This window comes from Arvicanthis niloticus, chromosome 13 (assembly GCF_011762505.2).
Source record: "Arvicanthis niloticus isolate mArvNil1 chromosome 13, mArvNil1.pat.X, whole genome shotgun sequence".
Classification (NCBI taxonomy): Eukaryota; Metazoa; Chordata; class Mammalia; order Rodentia; family Muridae; genus Arvicanthis; species Arvicanthis niloticus.
In genome coordinates this window covers 52,979,395-52,993,493 of record NC_047670.1, presented here as the reverse complement: position 1 = coordinate 52,993,493, position 14,099 = coordinate 52,979,395, and the positions used below count along the sequence as shown (strand labels likewise).

The window sequence follows — 14,099 nt, the reverse complement described above, 5'->3', positions numbered from 1 at the left end:
TACTTCATACATGCAGAAACCTTAACCCAGGGAGATGGTGTGGGATGTGAGTGACTCCCTGGGCTTCTTGCTACAAACTAAAAACCGTACTAACAGTAGAAAACGGGACAGTGGTGTTGCGCCCCTTTATTCCCAGGACTTGAAAGGCAGAGAGAGGCAGGAGGATCTCTGAGTTTGAGGTAGCTGGCTTACAAAGTTCCAGGACACTCTGGGCTCCACAGAGAAGCCCAGTCTTGAAAAATCAAGAAGGAAGGAAGGAAGGGAGGGAGGGAGGGAGGGAGGGAGGGAGGGAGGGAGGGAGGGAAGGAAGGAAGGAAGGAAGGAAGGAAGGAAGGAAGGAAGGAAGGAAGGAAGGAAGGGAGAAAGAAAAAGGAAGAGAGGGAAGAAACCATGTTCCCAGGAAGAATGGGAGCTGAATGGGGTCATTCCCCTGCTCCCAATTTGCCGCCCTCCCTCACTATCAGTGGTCCATCTCTGAAAGGAGCTGAACCTCCCTCCCTCCTGATTGGCAATTGACCTGAGTGGACTGTTGCTACATTAGAATGTTAGTGCATGTGCAGTTAGTTACACAGTAAGCCCCTGGGAAAGGGTCTGTCCTCCTGGGTGTGAGGCATGCGTCATCCTGTCTTAGAGACACTACGGCTAAACCCCACACACGGGGCACAGGCAGGCTGGAGGGACAGTGTTCTCTCCAGAAGCGGCATCGATTGCTTCTGAGGTCTGTGCCCTTGGCCTGTATGTGACCGCTTTCTTGCTATGTCTTCATATGGATTTTTCTTCCTGTGCGCAGGTGCATCAATACTGCTTCCTTACTTTTAAAAAATGGATTTTTTTTCATTTTTTGTGGGGTTTTTTTTTTTGTTTTTGATTTTTGTTTTGTTTTGTAATTTTTTAAAATTAGTTTGACTTTTAAAAAAAGATGTATTTATTTATATGAATACACTGTAGCTGTCTTCAGACACACCAGAAGAGGGCATCAGATCCCATTACAGATGGTTGTGAGCCACCATGCAGTTGCTGGGAATTGAACTCAGAACCTCTGGAGGAGCTGTCAGTGCCCTTAACCACTGAGCTATCTCTCCAGCCCCTTGTATTTGTTTTTGTTTCTTTTTTTTTTAAACATGATCTGACTTCATGGCTGTTCTGGAACTTGCTTTGTGGCAGGTCTTGAACTCACAGAGATTAATGGCATGCATAGCCATGCTTTCTTTGTATTTTTTGTGTGTGTGTGTGTGTGTGTGTGTGTGTACATGTACGCATGAGCATGTGAGTGATGGACCTATGTGTGTGTAAGGTCAGGATATTGGCTGTCTTCCTCTATCACCCAATACTCACTTCATGGATGCTGTGTCTCTCTCAATCTGGACTTCCATTTTCTGGGCTAGCCTGGAAGTCGGCAACCCCTAGTGACTGATCTCTCTGACTCTGACCCACCGAAGCTGGGGTTACAGGCCTGTGTTGGACACCCAGCTTAGTACATGGAAGCTGAGACGGGAACTCTGGTCCTCATGATGGGGAGCCACTCCTAACCACTAAGGGAATTCCAGTACTGTCTTTTGGGTTTTTGAGACCAGTCTCCTTTGAGCCATAGCTAGTCTCAAATTTGTGGTAATCCTCCTGCCTCTTCCTCAGGAGTGTTGTGGTTACAGGTATGGAGGACACTTCTTTCACACTTCTCGTTTTATTTGCTGACACAGTCTCACTGTGTAGCCCAGACGCAGCCTGTAATTCATGGTCCTCCTGCCTCTGCCTCCTGAGTACTGGGATTATAAGTGAGTGCCACATGCCTGCCAGGCCAGATTTCTTCTTATAAGGACCTGGGTCAGAAACAGACTAGGGGCATCTTAATAGCCTCATTTTAATATAATTGTTTCTGCAAGGGACCTGTCTGTGAGTCTAGACAGTTCTAAAGCACAGGGGACAGGGCTTCAACTGATGAACTTCAAGGGAGCACAGTTCCATTTCTGGCTCATGTTACATAGTTTAACAATAAAGGGACTCAACCCTGGAGCCCAGGCCATTCTAATGCTCTCCGTGTGGCAGATTGCTCCACAAGCCAGGAGGCTGGTCCTGTGACCAGTTAACCTTTATGCAGAAGACCTGGAGAGAACCAGGCCTTGAGGTTATGTAGCCCAAGAGAACACAGCTAGGAAGGGCCAGAGGAAGGTTTACATCAACCTTCTGACACTGACACCATGGATCTCCTCATCCCTAACGTCACTAACCGGCTACAACCCAATGGCCTTACCTCAGCCCAGAGCGGTGGTTCTTCAGGCCTGCAGCCACCCCACCCCTCAGTGTGTCTGTCCTTCTCCGAGGGAAGTCAGTCAGGCCGGGTCACATCGCTGACCTTGGCGCTCTTGTGAAAAATATTCAGGTATTTTTCAGTTAATTGCTTTTCCAGTATAAACAAGGTCGAAACAAACATGTCCTGACATAGCTTTTAGATTTTTATAGACCAGGATTTCCAGGGTAAAGGAGCCTGTTATTGCCTTCGGAGTGTGGAAGGAGTGCCTCTAAGCTGAAACCAGAGGAGCTGGCCTCCACTGGTACCTCCCACCTGCCAGTTTGCTTTGGGGGAGGGGAGGTGAGCACAAAGAATGTCCTCCTCCAGCGTGGCTCAGCTTGTCCCATAGCCCCCCCCCGTCCCCCCCCCCCCCCGTCCCCCCACACCTACGCCTTAGAAAGCACCAGGCTTTGGTGTTCCTGAGAGCCTAAGTCCAAGCGTCATTTTTGTATGCTCTGGCCCAGGTTGAGGTCTGAAGGGAAAGCTGAGAAGGTTCATTTTCAAGTTGTCAGTGATGGTGACCCTGGGAGCCTTGGACTGTACCAGTGTAAGGTCAGTCCCTAAGCCACCAGCCCCATTGAGTAGGCAGCTTGCACCTGTACCCTAAGCCCAGGGCCAGGCATTGAGGGGGGCACAGTGATCAGTCCAGGTGACATATCTCACTGGACCTCCTGCAACACTGAGCTGGGGAAGGGAACCTCAAGGATTGGACCAGGAGAGAGATTGGAAACTCAGAGAAGTGGGGGGTCTTGCCTAGTTTATCCAACAAGAGGGAGATTCCGGGGTGTGGCCTCGAGCCCTAGGCTTGTGCTTCATCGATCTGGTCACTGATGTTGAAGGAAAGAAATTGCTTCTAATGGAGAAGGACCAGTGCTTTCTCCTACCTTGTCCAGTCCAAGGACTCAGCCATGGCTGCCCAGTCCCTGCTGCACTGGTCTCACCAGATAGAAGTCCACACAGCTCAGAAATGACTTGAAGGTGGTCACAGGTAGAGCTCTGTGCCTAGTAGCCACGGTGTTGGACCAGCACTTGGCCCCGACCACTGGCCACATCATCAGTTCCCGAGCCTCCTCCTCAGCAAAGGAAGTAGGGACTCTACAGGGCTAGGCGCAGCCCTCCCTGACTAGGCCTCTGTGGGCTGTAGGGACAAGCAGAAGCCAGCCTGATCCAGGAGGATGTAGCAGGCCAGCAGCAGCTGGGGAAGGCTATGTTCTGTGCAGTGAACTGACCTTCCCTACCCCCTCAGCGGAGCCTAACCTCCGAGCTCCTCTCTAGAGGCTGCATTTCCCAGCACTTAGCCACCCCAGATGATTGGTCATGACCTTCTGGGCAGGAGGCCCTCGGAGAACAACTCCTACTCAGCAGCAGTCAGAGCAGCTCCAGGCTCAGCCAGGGTTGGGATGGGAGATGGGGTCAGCTGAGTGACTGAGTCAGGAAGAGCTTCTCAAAACCGCCAACTGACCCAAGGAGCTTGCCCAAGGAGGGGCTAACCAGTCCTGGGAAGACACATAGTATGTCTAAAACATAGTATGTTTGATCAGAAAAGTTAGATAGTGGGTAGAAAAGTCAGGAAGAGGATACTGAGGGGTGAATGATTATGGCTGTGTGCAAGAGAACAGCAGCCTTGTGGGGGTGAGGGTGGCGCAGTACACAGATTGGAAACGGAACATCACACAGTACAACCAGAAACAGCAAGTTTGAAGGGTCTATAGCATGTTGGTGCCTGCCTTTAATCCAGCAATCTGGAAGCAGGGACATGTAGATCTCTTATGAGTTCCAGACAAGCCTGGTCTCCCTAGTGAGTTCCAGGATAGCCAGAGCTATATAGTGAGACCCTGTCTCAAACAACCAACCAAACAACCAACCAAACAACCAAAAATAAAGAAGAGCCAGGGAAAGTGATGGTCTATGCCTATAATCTCTGAGTTCAAGGCCAGCCTGATCTGTAGAGCAAGTTCTAGTTCTAGGACAGCCAGGGCTACACAAAGAAATCCTAACTCCAAAAAAAAAAAAAAAAAAAAAAAAAAGACGTTTAGGTCTGTTCCCTGAGCGAAGGGATGTGAAGGAATTTTTTTTTTTTATTTTATTTTTTTATTTTTTTTTTTTGTTTTTCGAGACAGGATTTCTCTGTGTAGCTCTGGGCTGTCCTGGAACTCACTCTGTAGACCAGGCTTGTCTGGAACTCAGAAATCGGCCTGCCTCTGTCTCCCAAGTGCTGGGATTAAAGGCGTGCGCCACCACCGCCCAGCATGAAGGACTTAAGAAGAGATGAGGCAGCAGAGAATCGAATCAAACCGAGATCTGGATTTTTAAGAAGCTTGAAGGGAGAAGGCAATAAGGTGACCAGTGAGTAGCCTCGGGGTGGACTTGCCCTGTGATTGACGCGCCCGAAAAGGATCAAATTAACCACATACTTCTGATGGAGCAAGGTCCTGGGTTCAATCTAGGTTTAGAGACTTCTTTGCACCCTTAGAGGAAGTCTGTCCCCTCAGAGAAAATCTGTCCGGGTACGGCAGGCAGACGAGGTTAGTGACAGTTTGCACTGACTGTGGAGATTAGTTCTCTCCTACCCCAATTGCTTAGTGAGTCCGTCGGCTGGTGAGAAATGAAGGTTTAGTCAAAAAGTCAGCCAGCTCTTTACTTAGCCTGAAGAAGGCAGGCACCAGATTTCTGTGCAGATTGAGCCCCAGGGGTGGGCACAGCATGGGAGCGGGGCCAGCAGGGTGGGATGCCCTGCCCTTTAGCACAGCGCCTGCCCAAATAAGGCGAGCAGCCCGGCCGCGCTCCTACCCAAGGCCCCGCCTCCACCACATCTTGCTGGGAAGTGCAGCAAAATCCTGTGTCACTAAAGACAGTAAGAGCCTGGGGGAACCTGGGGGAGCACGCTGAGCACCTGCCAGCATGCTCCCCGTACAGGACCTGAAAATCAGAACCAGCGGTGGGCCACAGTGAGCTTAGTAGATGCTGGGGGCTACCTGAGAGCCTGGGACCGTGGGCAGAGAGCGGTCTGTACGGCTGACCTGCGGAATGGTCTGCCAGTGGTGTTGAACTCGCCTCTTTATTTTGTGTTTGTATGTGTAGATGTTTTGACAGTTGTGAGCCATCATATAGATGCTGGAAACTGAACTCAGTGCTCTTAACCGCTGAGCCATCTCTTCAGCCCAGGGTTCCATATTCCTCACATCTCAATCGATCCTAAATACGGTAGAGGAGAAAAACTTCAGACTAAGCTAAGTACAGCTCTTATTAGTAATCTCTCCTTTTAACAAAAGAAGTCTCAGCCGGGCGGTGGTGGCGCACGCCTTTAATCCCAACACTTGGGAGGCAGAGGCAGGTGGATTTCTGAGTTTGAGGCCAGCCTGGTCTACAGAGTGAGTTCCAGGACAGCCAGGGCTATACAGAGAGACCTGGTCTCAAAAGAAGAAGAAAAGAAGAAGGAGAAGGAGAAGGAGAAAAGGAGAAGAAGAAGGAGAAGGAGAAGGAGAAGGAGAAGGAGAAGGAGAAGGAGAAGGAGAAGGAGAAGGAGAAGGAGAAGGAGAAGGAGAAGGAGAAGAAGAAGAAGAAGAAGAAGAAGAAGAAGAAGAAGAAGAAGAAGAAGAAGAAGAAGAAGAAAGGAGAAGAAGAAGAAAGGAGAAGAGGAAGAAGAAGGAAGGAGAAGAGGAAGAAGAAGTAGTAGTAGTAGTAGTCTCGGACTAGTCTCCTTGGGACAGGAGATGGAGAGAGGTCCACTTGTGATGTGTGATGTAGTGTTTCTTTTGTTGTTTTGAGAAAGGGGCTCTCGGATATGCTATGTAAGAGTTATGAATTCCTGATCCTTTCCACCTAAGTACTGGAACTACAGACTCTGGTTCTAACCTCTCCTCTGCCTACCTGCCCCCGACCCCCAACCCCCTCCCACACACACACAGGAGAGTAAAGAAGAGGAAGCCCAGATCACAAGGGCACACCGGCAAGCTTGCTGATGACCTTCAGGCTTGGTGTGTGCACCTCCTGTAGCTACAAGCCCTCACACCTGCTGAGAGAACAAACAGGCACCCTATCCCCCATCCATGGTGAGGAAGGAAGAGCACCTGGAACCTGGCTCTGCCTCTCTGTGGGACACACTTGCTACACACAGATGCCGGCAGGCACATCTGTGAACTCCTCTCAGCTGCCTCGAGCCCTCTGGGTGTGAAGCCTTGCTTCTCACTGCCCACTTTGTCCCAGGGCATCTAGAATCTGAGAATTCTGAACGCTAGGAACCCGACTACCTTGAAACTTGCACCACTGAAGTCCTCCCGTGGGCCCAGCACCTACAGGAGAAAAAACATGCTCTTCTTCCCAGGGCAAGCCTGCCGTCTGTGGCATGCCAGGCCCGGGTCCCTCTGCTGCATTGTTTGAAAGTGTATGGATTTATTATTGTGTGTGACAACTTGCAGGAATCAGTTCTTTCCATTATATGGGTCCTGAGGAGAGAAGGCTTCAAAGTCTTAACCCAGAGTCATCTCTCCAACCTGTCTGCTGCATCCAGTACACTTTTCCTCCCAGGCTAGCCCTTTGCAGTTTTCCTGACCGTTCACCTGATACATTTTGAAGGCACTAGGAGACCACCCAAGAACTCTCGGGCTTACAGTGATGAACAGGTCAGGAGGCATAGCCCAGGCCCTTGTGAAGGTTTCAGGAGACTTAAAACAGAAATGGAAAATAGCAATGCCGGTGAAGCTCAGGTGAAGCTCAGTTGTAGCTGCTACCTCCCTCCGCATGCACAAAATCCCTGGATTCAGTCCCCAACACACATACACGCACGAACAATGCCGTAGCATGAACAGTAAGGGTACGTACAACCAAAGTTGAGAGGTGGAGGCAGGAGGATTACCAAGGGTTTGGAATCATTCTGGGCTATGTAATGAGTACCAGGCTCTCTAGGACTACTGACAAGACCTGTTTGAAAACAAACAAAACAAAAGGGCAGCCAGCCACCTCCCACAGCTTCAATCAACTTGATCTCTTCCTGGATCTCTACATCAGAGCCAGCCAGCTCCACCTCCTGTCAGATCCTGTCCTGGACCAGCTAATTGTATAGGGGAGCCCTGTGCTGTGGCAGATTACCTTGTTTAGGGACATTTGGTAGGCCTCCCTGGGTGAAGAAAAGGGTGCTCTCCGGCTAAGAGGAGGATTTTGAAATAAACAGGCATAAACGTGTGTAACTGTGTGGGCCGAATGTGAGCAGGAAGGTCAGGCGTGAGGAAGGAGGAAGAAGGGCTGCAGCCAAGTGAGAAGGCCTCTGGAGCAAGCTCCCTTTGTCCTGTGGATCTAAGGCAGTGGCTGTTCAGGGTTTTGACTGTGACCAAGAATAAGAAACACATTACCTCACAACCTGACACAGGCCAAACATTAAAATGAGTTTCATCAATTCACTCCTACGGCCCCAGTGCATGCTGGGCTTTTCTGTCCTACCACTATCATGATTAACTAACTGGAGGGACCAGTGAGAGGGATCAGCAGGTAGGGACCAAGCTGTTGCATGTGAGTGCACACCCAAGTGCAAAACAAATAAGTAAAAATATAATCTTTTTTTTTTTTTTTTAAATAAAAAACAGGCTTTTGGAGCTGAAAAATGTAGCTTTCAGCTGGTAGAGTGCCAAGCATACACCAAGCCATAGATAGGCTCAATTCCCAGCAGTGGGTAAACCACGTATGGTGGAATATGCTTGGAACCCTAGTACTCAGGGAGATGGAGGCAGGAGGATCAGGAATGTAAGGTCATTTCAGCTACATAAGTCAGAGAATCTAGCCTAGGCTAAATAAAATCCTATTCTTAAAAGTAAATAAAATAACTTACTTGATTTGAGTGTGGTGACATGTGTCTCTAACTCCTGTTTTGTGAGGCTGAGACAAGAGGATTGCTTCAAGTTCGAGGTCAGCCTGAGGTATATAGTGAGTTTCAGGATAGCCTCAGCTAAGAAATAAGACTTAAACACTCATGAGGCAGAGGCTCCTGTGAGTTTGAGGCCAGCCTGGGCTACATAGTAAGACCCTGTCTCAAAATTTAAAGTACCAAAAAAGGATTTCACAGGCTTGGTGGCCCACACCTTTAATCCCAGTACTCAGGAGGCAGATGCAGGTGGATCTCTGTGAGTTCCAGGACAACCAGAACTGTTACACAGAGAAACCTATCTTGAAAAACCAAAATAAAATAAATCAATAATAATCATAATGATAAATAATGAGAGAATGAATAAAAGAAAGACAGACTGTGATTTAAACATTCTTTTTTTAAAATTGGGTTAGAGAGATCGTTCATTTGTTAAGAGCACTGACTGCTGCTCTCCTGAGGTCCTGAGTTCAATTCCCAGCACCCACATGGTGGCTCATAACTGTTCTATAATGGGATCTGATGCCCTCTTCTGGTGTGTCTGAAGACAGCGACAGTGTACTCACACACATAAGATAAATACATCTTAAAAAACAAACAAACAAGCCGGGCGGTGGTGGCACATGCCTTTAATCCCAGCACTTGGGAGGCAGAGGCAGGCGGATTTCTGAGTTCGAGGCCAGCCTGGTCTACAGAGTGAGTTCCAGGACAGCCAGGGCTACACAGAGAAACCCTGTCTCAAAAAAAAAAAACAAAAAAAAAAACAAAAAAAAAAAAAAAACAAAAAAAAAAAAAAAAAACCTTTGGGACTGGAGAGATGGCTCAGTAGTTTAAAATACTTGTTGCAGGTTTGGTGTGGTAGTATGCACCTTTAATCCCAGCACTAGGGAGGCAGAGGCAAATGAACCTTTGTGAGTTCGAGGCTAGCCTGATCTACAAACCTAGACAGCCAGAGCTACACAGAGAAACCCTGTCTCGGAAAAAAAGAAGGAAGGAAGGAAGGAAGGAAGGAAGGAAGGAAGGAAGGAAAGAAAACAAAGCAAAAACACTTATTGCTCTGGCAACAGACCCAGCTTCCACTCTAGTCCAGGGGTTAGACGAGTTCTGTGGCCACCAGTCCAGTGAGGGTGGGGTAGGAGGGAAGAAAGAATTCAAGTCTTCTCCTCAGGCCAGATTCTTGCTTACAGCAGCCACCTTGCCTCCAGGCCTGATGTCTGGCTCATAGGGGCTGCACACAGGGGTCAGACTTCCAATCCTCACTCCAGTCCAAGCCTCTGTCCATTTTTTCCTTCTGTCTGGAGTCTTGGGGCCAGAAGATTTTTGTTTGTTTGTTTGGGTTTTTTGTTTTTTTGTTTTTTTTTTTTTTTTTTTTTTTTTTTTGGTTTTTTTGTTTGTTTGTTTTTCGAGACAGGGTTTCTCTGTGTAGTCCTGGCTGTCCTGGAACTCTTTGTAGACCAGGCTGGCCTCGAACTCAGAAATCTGCCTGCCTCTGCCTCCCAAGTGCTGGGATTAAAGGCGTGTGCCGCCACCACAGCCTGGCTAGAAGATTCTTTAGTAATGGAATCCAGCCCCCTCCTTTTATCAGTGTAGAAACTGAGATCCAGAGAAATGAAGACATCACCGTGCTCTCATTAGACTTTGTCTCAGAGTGCAGCAGAGTCTCAGGTGTAGCTCCATTCTCCTGCTCCACTTTTTGTGGATCTGAGTTCTTGCTCCAAGGATAAAAGGATGGATGTGGGGGTGGCCAATGAGAGGGCTTCAGGACATAATCCACCTGGGAGAGACTATGCAGTGTGCTCACCGGCCTCAGAGGCCAGCACCCCGAAATACCCTCTGTTACCCTCTCTCCATGCCCCACATGGGCTGGAGAATCAGGTGTGGCCATGGGTCAACAGAACCCTTCTGGTTCTAAGCTATCTCCAACTTCACTTCCCAGGTGGAGTGGGTGGGGTGAAATCAGAATGGGGGTGAAGGCACAGTCTCTTCCTCCTGAAGACAACAGGAGGAAGATAAAACCTGTGGGAACCTGTTTCTTCTCAGGAAGCTGCTGCTTCCCTGGGGCCTCAGGATTAGGATGGTGGGTAGCTTCCAGGCCTTTTTTTTTTTTTTTTTTTTTTTTTTTTTTTTTTTTTTTTTTGTAGACACTAGATAGGTCCTGCAATCCAAGCAGAGACTCCTGCTTCCTCCACCCTCACTGCCCAGCTTTCTGGGAGCCAGCTTGCTTGCCAGTCTCTCTCTCTCTCTCTATCTCTCTTTCTCTCTCTCTCTCTCTCTCTCTCTCTCTCTTTCTCTCTCTCTCTTTCTCTCTCTCTCTCTCCCTCTCTCCTCCACTTTGAATCCCAGGCTCTCAGTATACTAGGCAAAGGCTGTATCCCTAGCCTGCCCTGATGATTTTAAAGCCACTAAGCTTATGGCTGCAGCAGCCGTAAGCACCTCGTGCGGGACCCTGTCTCAGGAGGGTAGGGAGGTGGGACTCACATGGAGCCCTTCTGTGTTGCTCAAACTCCTCAAACATGTTGACTCAACAGCCAGCCAGGGTCAAGCACCAAACCCACTTATGCAGAGAAGAACATTCCCCAGGGAAGGCAAAGGGGAATTTTTGCTGTTTTTAAAACATTGAAAGAATCATCATGAGAAGACCATGCTGGCCAGGAGCAGCAGTTTCCATATTTGGGCCAACTCCAGTTGGTGAGAACAGGCTGCCTTGGAGCTCTGTGAAGACAACAGGAAGCCGAGCCCAGGCCCTAAGGGAAGTGGACTGTGATTGATTGGCAATGCCTGCTGTGGGTGAGTGAGCACTAGTGCTCCAGACTCATTGGGCTCTGACCCTGACTCCCAGGCCTAGCACACAACTCCTGTTTGAGAGGGGGAGAGAGTGGGTGGAGAGGGGAAGGGAAGCTGGGCAAGTGTTTTGGTGGAATCTGAATTAAGGGTCCTGGCAGAGTCCACAGAAGCATCTTTTCCTCCATTTCCTAGGTATCTCCAACCTTTTCCTGTTTTGTTTGTTTGTTTTGCATCTACTTCCTTACAGAGAGCATGCACCCCAAGCCACAACACACATGGAGGTTAGAGGACAACTTGGGGGACTCCTTACTCCCCTTCTACCACTTGTTCCCTGGATGGAACTTAGGTTGCCAGGCTACTGACTGAGCCACCTGGCCAGGTCCTCTTCCTAAAGGACTGTTTCAGTCCATTCTAGCCGCTGCGGTAACAAGTTCCCAGAGACTGGGTGGCTGCTCATGTCTCAGAGTTCAGTTCTGGAAGCCGGAAGTGCGAGGTTAAGACAAAGGTCTTCTCACTATGTCCACACAGTGAGAAGGAAGGGAGGTGAGCATTCTCACATGTTTTTTAAGATCACCAGTCCTGGGGCTGGAGAGATGGTTCAGTGGTTAAGTGTGCTAGCTGTTCTTCCAGAAGACCTAGGTTCAATTTCCAGCACCCACACAACGTCTACAACACTTGTCTATAACCCTAGTTCCAGGGGATCTGACACCATCGCACAGATGTACATTCCACACAAATACCAATGTACATAAAATAAAAATAAGTTAAGTTACATATTTTTAGGAAATCACTAACCCTACCACTCTCATGACCTAATCCTAAGGTCCCGGGTATGAATGCCATGTGAGTGACACAGGATTTCAACATATGATTTTTAAGAAGACAAAAACATTCAGTCTGTTGCAGAAACCCTCCTCCTCTTCCCTCCCTGTTCTATTTATTTATGATGGGACTTCCCCTTCTATCCAGCACGGCCTGTGACCTATGGCAATGAATTCCCTTTCCCAGGAACTGAAAAATCTCAAGGGACTCAGATGGTTATTATGGTGTCTTGTCACATCCTGGAAAGACTCACAAGACATTTCTAACCCTGAAGCGCTAAAGCAAGCAGTTCTCAACCTTCCTAACGCTTCGACCCTCGAATACTGTTCTTCATGTCTCGGTGACTCTCCAACCATAAAATTTTCATTGCGGCTTCATAACTGTACTTCGGCTATGGGGATGAATCATAATGTAAATATCTGATATGCAGGATATGTGACAGGAGACCCCTGTGAAAGGGTTGTCCGACATCCCAAAGGGGTCACAACACATAGGCTGTGACCGCTGCTCTAAGCACCTCTTTTAGGACCTACTGCCTAAGATACAGAAAGCATTCAGGCTGGGAAGGAGCTTCCCCAGGCTGCTGACTGTGAACATCAAACCCTTCCTCCTCCCCTCCAGTAGACGGGCCAGATAAGTCCCTTCCCACACCTCCACCTCACTGTGTTCAATCAAAAGAGCCCATGCGGACAAGACTGTCTTTCTAGAAGAAAGAGCAGGCCAACAATCATAGCTGTTCAGCTCTGTGAAGCCTTGACAGGAAGGACCTGAGAATCCCAGGGAATCTTTTCAGTGTCTGAACCTGATGGTCCTTTAAGAGACACCAGGCAGTGAGCACACTGGCCTCGGGTCCCTAAGAGACACCTTCAGAGACCACAGACAAAGCACTTCACACAGTTCCAAAATTGAGTGAACAGATCCAGGTAACACAGCTACTGAGTCTCTGCCGCATACCAGTAAAAGCAGCTCTGGAGAGTTCGGCATAGTCTCTCATTCACCTTCCAAATTCTGAGAATTCTGAACACAGAATAGCCAAACAGGATTCCCTGAGGCCACCAGCAGGCCAGCAGTGTGTCTTGAACCCTTGCTGGCCTTGAATGCTGGCCTCAAAATCACAGTCCTCCTCCCTTGTCTCTTAAGGGCTGGGATTGAGGTATGTGCTACCACAAGAAGTGAAGGGGGCAGGGGGTGGGGGTTGGAGAGATGGCTCAGCAGTTAAGAGCAATGAATGCTCTTCCAGAGGTCCTAAGTTCCATTCCCAGCAACCACATGGTGACTCACAACCATCTGGAATAGGATCAGATGCCCTCTTCTGGTATGTATCTGAAGACAGCAGCAGTGTACTCATATACATAAAATAAATGAATCTTTAAACAAACAAACAAGCAAACAAAAGAAGTGAACCAGAGTAGGACCAGGCACGGCAAGTGGAGCCCCAAATGGCCTCAAACTTGATCTATCACCAAAGATGACTTTGAATTCTTGATCCTCCTGCCTCCCGCCACCTCCCAAGTGTGTGTCATCATACAGTGCTGTGAATCAAACCCAGCTTCATGAGCTCCAGACAAGCGTTCTTATCTACCCTCTAAGCTATAAAGCCCAAGTCCCTGGATGCTGAGGATCATGGGAGATTTTAGAGGTCATGGGCATGGATACCAGAGAGAAGCTTAGGAATCCTTGGGCTCTTCTTGCCACTTTTCTTTCTTTGGCACCCTCTGGCTGGCTGTGGTGATTAGGGGCCAGGGCAGGGGAGATGGTGGTAGCCACTGGGGTTGGGGGTTACCTGTTCCTTTTTAGGACATGTTCCTGGGAAACAGGAAGGAAGAAAGCTGGTGGTAGGATTTCAGCATCTTGTCAGGGCTGTCCAGGGGAAATGTGATCGTCTTGGGGGAGGGGCTGTGGACTTCTCAAGTGTGTGTGTGTGGTGAGGTTTGTGTTCAGTGTTCCATGAGACTCCATACCTCCTAGTTTTTTTCAGAGATGCTCTTACACTCAGTTGTCGTCTCAGGGTCTACAGTGTTTGAGCCACACAGCAGCTAGTTAGTGGGTTTGAAACCTAGAGGAGAGAGGCTGACCAAGGCTACACAGGCAAGAAGCTGGCACGTGGGCAACAACCCAGGCAGAATTTGTGCTCTTCCAACATGAACCAGGATCCACCTGGGCCCCTCCCATCCCACTGCCACCTGGACACAGGACCCAGGGCCAGCTGCAGAAGAGGCAGCCCTACCCAGGCACTCCCAGGGCTCAGCTCAAGCCCTGGGATTACTCCCTCCTTACCTGTCTTGTGTAGTTTGGGACAGGGCTGTGCATGCAGCTGGCAATATTTGAGAGTCTAATAACTAATTCACACTC

At 48.8% G+C, this 14,099-nt stretch overlaps 1 long non-coding RNA gene across 2 annotated transcripts in view; it reads right to left on the bottom strand.

The window, feature by feature from the left end:
* The window catches only part of LOC143434107 (uncharacterized), a 28,945-nt gene extending 15,280 nt beyond the window's left edge, over positions 1 to 13,665 (bottom strand). The window contains exons 1-2 of one of the 2 annotated variants that reach the window (XR_013103353.1): positions 13,531 to 13,665; positions 2,249 to 2,359 (exon numbers count right to left, since the gene is read on the bottom strand). This is a non-coding gene — a long non-coding RNA (uncharacterized LOC143434107). Of the gene's footprint in view, positions 1 to 2,248; positions 2,483 to 13,530 lie in introns of those variants that run through there. The other variant, XR_013103352.1, reaches the window with a different exon arrangement.
* Positions 13,666 to 14,099: the final 434 nt, after the last annotated feature.